The following is a 6,000-nucleotide window of genomic DNA, read 5'->3' as shown; positions in this document are numbered from 1 at the left end:
AAAGAATATCCTGCACTTTCTCCCATATTATTCAAACATTCAACAAAATATAGAGTGAAAGAAAATTGGCACCCTGCACAACTCATACATTCAGTATCATGGCTTCGTACGTCCTTCTTTTTTTTCCCCCTAAGATCATAAGGCCATCAGGGCCATGTCATAAATCTAGGCCTGCTTGAAGTTTTATCTGCTTACTGTGGCTTGAACTATTATTGATGCAATTATATTTTGACAACAAAAATCATTCATGTAGTCACCCTCTCTCATTGTCTGGAAATGTTTAACAACAAATACATATACACAGGCACCAAGTGCACACACATAGTTACAGTGATATTATCATCAAAGTTGATTGTAGTTCAGTTTAATTGAAATGACTTTGAAGTAGGGCTGCAGCTATCGATTATTTTAGTAATCGAGTATTCTACTGATTTTCCATCGATTAATCGGGTATTCGGATAATAAGTATGTGTTCTTTATTAAAGGCAATACTATATATACAAGAGAAAATAAGACGGGTCTCTTAAAATGCACAACTAATTTGTTTCCTTTTTAGAAAAATTTACATATTTATTACTGAAATTGCATAAATTCATATCTGTGAAAACTAAACCCATTTACAACATTCCATTGCCATATTACATTCAAAATGCAATATAGGCCTGATACAAATGTATACATAAGAAACATTAATAAAAATAGAAAGAATAATTTCAAAGGTAAACGGCGTCCGCATGTAGTTTGATGGACTCAATGCAGCCGGAAAACAAGTTTCACTCGCAAAATAGACTAAAACCAAGTAAAATAGCAGTTCACCATTTCAATAAGCGATCACTTATTTATCAGCATGAGACATGCGTGTGAACAGACTAAAATGCGTGTGTCTCGCGGTGAATGCGTGAGACTTGAGAGCCCTGAAACATTAATAGAGTTTAGCGGGCTGTGCGTCAGTAATAAGGGTCCGTGGGGAAACGCAGCGCTCCGTGTGTACTGTAGTTAAATGGATTAAACGAGGCTTCGAGGCAACACAAATTGCCTCGATGATTTTTTGTATTCGAATAACTCGAGTTACTCGAGGAATCGTTTCAGCCCTACTTTGAAGGGGTTATATGCCAAAATAGACAATTTGTTTTCTGCAAATAATCAGTTTTTGTCTGATTTTCCAGGTTATTTTACTTCAAGGGGGTTTCCAATTGCATCTAGTGCATTCATAAGTAAATAAAAAATCTCTGATGATTGTAATACATAATTATGATACTTACCATTCTCACTCTTATTTCCTTTTCTTTATAGCATAATAATATGTCGCTTGAATGCTTTTCAAAGCTTTTCATTTGCGTTTATACATCCCAACATACAGTGTATCTATTTTTAACCTGTGTGTTCTGTCTAATATTTACCCAGGATTTTGTTCACCGTGAAAATCCTGTAAAACCAAATCCGGAGTGGAATGAGTAAAAGGGTGTGAAACATCAAATATCAAGTAAAACGTTGCGAGAGATTTTATCCAACAATCAACTGCTTTAGTTTTATTCTTCAATAAGCTTTTCCAGTAAACAGTACTTTGTATTTTAAATTGTTGAAAACGTATCTTTTCTCATTGACATTTTATATTTTTTATTTTATTGCTGTCTGTTTTGTCCGTTTGTTAATTGGTATTTTATTTTACATTGAACACCACTTTGGATAGCTCTGCTATGGGGAAATGTGACTTACTTACTCCCACTGGAAAAATCACTTTAATGGTTTTAAAAGATTTTATTAAGTTGATATAGCGGTTTATTTTGGTGATATAAATTAAGCACTGAAATATTTTTCCAGAGTGTGAAGATCCGGTTTCTCTGGCTTCAGTTGTTCAACCATGAAATATGCCTAGTAAGATTAAGGTTGGATATGAAATTAACTCTTGTTTTGAATTTATATTTGTTTGGACAACTGAAAATAATACCTCTATTTAAAAATAGTAATGGAAGATGTAGGATGGGTGTCCAGAAGGAATTGGTTCCACAAACCACGGGCAATGAGAGAGAAAGCTCCATCACCCTTAGATTTTAACCGATACCGAGGGACAAATAACAATACCTTGTCAGTGGATCTTAAAAGTCTGGAAGATGACAAAGGGATAAGAAGATCTTTCAAATAAGTTCATTAAAAACTTTAAAACCAAACAACAGAATCTTGAACTGAACTTTAGTTGAATATCATGAAAAGCCACTGTTTACATGCATTTGTTAAAATTAAAATTAAAATGACCTAAAAATTAAATTATGATTCAAATTATGTTTCTGTCTAACGGTGATTAGTTCTGCTTTGTGAAGCAATATAGAATGTATATCATGAACAGGATATAAATGTAAAACAAACCAAAATAAGCACATTTTCTCAATTGCTTTTGTTTATGGCATTTGTCATGATTATAGCAAGCTGTATCTGAGCCATAAATGTGCTCATATGGAATGCATTAATACATTATTGTGTCAGGTCAGGTGACAGAAGCAGTCCTGTCATGCTGTGGAGAGTCAGGGTCACAGGTGATTAGGCTTTTAAAACATGATTATGTTATTTGTTGTGCATTATATTAAAGTTACAACAGGGTTGCACTGTTATAGAGGTCTATTAAGCACTCAGTCATACATGCAGTAGTTTTAAAAATGTAAGCATAAATATTTATGTATATAATGTCGTCTTTACACAGCAAAGGCGGCACAGAAACCGAATCTGAAGCGGCTTAAAACCACAAAATGAGTATTTACACAGAGCGTTAATGTAGCTCTAAAGCGGCATAAATGCATTTACACAGGAATTAAAATAATGCGAAATAATTCTGAACATAACCACAAAAGCACAGTTCTAACAATATGCTGATGAAATAATATCTTAAATTAAACGATATAAACTCAAAATATATATATACTGACACTAATGCAATGCATACTTTAGGATAAAAGCAATAATAGGCTATAAATGCAACATTTTCAATGATTTTCCTAGCTAACAAACACCAAAAGTTGTTTTAAAGAGCCACAAAGTCACTGTCGACCAGCTAAATGAACAGTTCCGATGTTACAGCAAATGTTACCAGATCGTTTTCGTGTATGAAATACTGTCCTCAATGAGATGCGTCTGGAAATATAACGACAAAATCCTGCATTTCAATCCTAGCCCGACAAGACCCAAATAATTTACGCTCCTAGGGCCGAGCATCTGTGCACAAGCGCTACTGTCCTCACTTTACGATCTGGACCGAAGCACACTTACATCATTATGATGCGACTGTTTTGAGGTAAACGGTAAGAAAAGCACACACACTCTCATCACAACACGATGTTAAATTTGTGATTTATTATGTGTTCGACTTCATGCGTGTGTTGCGGAGACCCATCTGCTTAAGTAACACGAGAGCTTTTCAAATAACTCTGCGACACTGCATAATGTCCGACAAACCGAATATTTGAAGCAGTTTGAGACGCACAGTAAAACATGTCTGCATGTGATCGTGTCACACGTACCGGAAGTTTTTTTTCCACGAAGGAGAGGAGATTAAGGAGGAATTTAAACAATGTCACGAGTTCAAATAAAAAAATCTGCATGCCCGGCCTGAGTCACAAACAATCATACTCCAAACATTTTTCTAAATTAACTTTAAAAAGAAACGAAACGAAATAAATGTAATTTGCCATTAAAAACTAATCTAAACTATTTTAATGGCTGAAAACGGTCTCAAAATTTACATCCTGCATTCAAACTGTGCCACAGCCTGCCTGACTAAACAAAAATACTCCAAACATTTTTCCTCATTAAATCATTTTATGAAGAAATGAAACGAAAAATTTGTTTGAATTATTTAAAAAACATGTGTTGTTATTATTAGCCTAAAACAAATGTGGCTGTGTTTTGGGCTTCATCTTCACTCTCTCACTTTCTGCTGACATGACAATGACGTAGTTTAGAGCGGCTTTCGTGCGGCATTGCGTCTACACAGAAATTTAATCCGCCACAGAGACGCCTTAACTCGCCTGTGTAAAGACTCCATAAAAAGTAGTTTTATCCAGACTTTAGATGCCGTTAAACATACAGTACAGTAGTTAATACAGAGTGGCTTATTGTATATTCTGGTGTATTTCTGAGGAAACTGATCTTGTTGTAGACAGCAATAGACAGTGTAGCAATGAGAGTGACAACAACGTGTAGAAAACCATTTCAAATCAAACTTATTTTAAGTATTATTAATTTATTATATTGTTTAATACTGTAAGTCAAGTAAACGGCACTAAACTTTAGTGACAATGCGGCTCTGCAGACCAATTTTATATTCCCACCAATGTCAAAATCCCGGTCTATCGTGCAACACTATATTGAACACTTTCAACAAAGCAGACAAAATCCAGATTAAAAAGGTTCTAACAAATTAGCTGTACTTAAAAATGGGGTCAATTGTGACAGCATGACTTTCTAAAAGTTTTGAGAGAAAACATAACTTGGATACAGGTCAAAAGTCATTAAAGCAGCTTTCATGCAAACCTTGCTGCTTTACCAAAGGCTGAACAACTGCATGCTTAAAGCAGTTCGGAACCAAACCAGTGCACAAAGATGAGTTCATCAACAGCTAGACACTTGGGCCGATTACTGGGAATGCTGCTTTTATCATATCTGATGGAAAAACATCGAGTGACGAGGTGGTTGCCTTCATCTTGCTAACAAGATCAGAAAAAGATTTGGTCTTTGCAACATAAATATTTTCTTACTAATAAAGCAAAGGTGTCATTCAAAATAATTAATACATTTTACCCCGTCAAGCACTTCTTGTTGAAATATAAAAGTGATATTGATACAAGATGTTCATTTTGTAAAGTTGGCAAAGAAACAGCCCATTAATTCTGGTCTTCCGAAAAGATCTTAAGTTATACCTGGATTCAATTTCACCTTCTTTAAATAAGAAAGCCATTAAGACGATTTCAGTTTGTAAACACTTTAATTTATATACTGCAACTGATGTATAATTTAATTTCTTACCCTCATGTTTGGTTTGTTTTAATTTTTATTTATTTATTTTTTTTACTTTTCTTTTACTTTTGTACATTTCAATCTTTTTTATGTTCTATGGTGATGATATGGAACATACTTTTTACATCCTGTATGCATTGTATACTTTGCATATGAAAATGTTTACTTAAGTTTTACCTGTATGTGTACATGTATTCTTGTATTTCTTTGAAGTTCATTAAAAAAATTTAAACGCATTAATGTGATAATTAAGCATTATATTATTGTAAATGTAGACCTATTTCAGACAGTATAGGTAATAATCACATAGTTAATATATTTATATAGTTCATATTTATTAATCAAATATATTTGACATATTTCATATACGTTTCTGACCCACTTTTTTATACCTATTTTTTTAACACGTTTAACTTTATTTTATTGTAGGATTATATAATTTGCCTAAAGCATGTATTTAACTTTATTTTTATCATTTCAATGTGCAATGTGTACAGTCATCATTAACTGACGGCGCTTTGAAATGACGCTAAAGAGAGCGAGGATATGCCATTTCACTTGTTTTAATTATCTCCGTCCTCGTGTCTTTTCCTTGCTCCCTTCCTTCGCATCCTGAAGGGGTGGAGCTAAGACGAGAGGATGCACAAATAAGAATTGATAAGCACCCAGGGTAGATAAACAGAAAATAGCAGGTGGTAGCGGTAACGCGCCTATTAGGCTCGATTCACATTTCGCGTCTAAAACTGCGCGCAAAACGCGAGACGCGCTGCTTTCTCCTTTTTTACAAAGCGCTCCGGCAGTTGCGCACGCAGAGCGTCTGCCGTTGCTAAGCAACCATGGGCCACGATAGCCGTTGAGACGAGGTGGTATAAACAAAGGGTATTTGGATTATATGCACTGAAAATACCTTGCAATAACTCTGCTACTAGATTTAGTTATGCTGTGATCATCTGTGTCTCCATCTTCATTAAGCTTGTCTATATTGGCTGGTTGGTT

The sequence above is a fragment of the Triplophysa rosa genome, linkage group LG21, assembly GCF_024868665.1.
Source record: "Triplophysa rosa linkage group LG21, Trosa_1v2, whole genome shotgun sequence".
NCBI lineage: Eukaryota > Metazoa > Chordata > Actinopteri > Cypriniformes > Nemacheilidae > Triplophysa > Triplophysa rosa.
The sequence above is the reverse complement of the archived record's forward strand: the minus strand, read 5'-3'. Positions refer to the sequence as shown.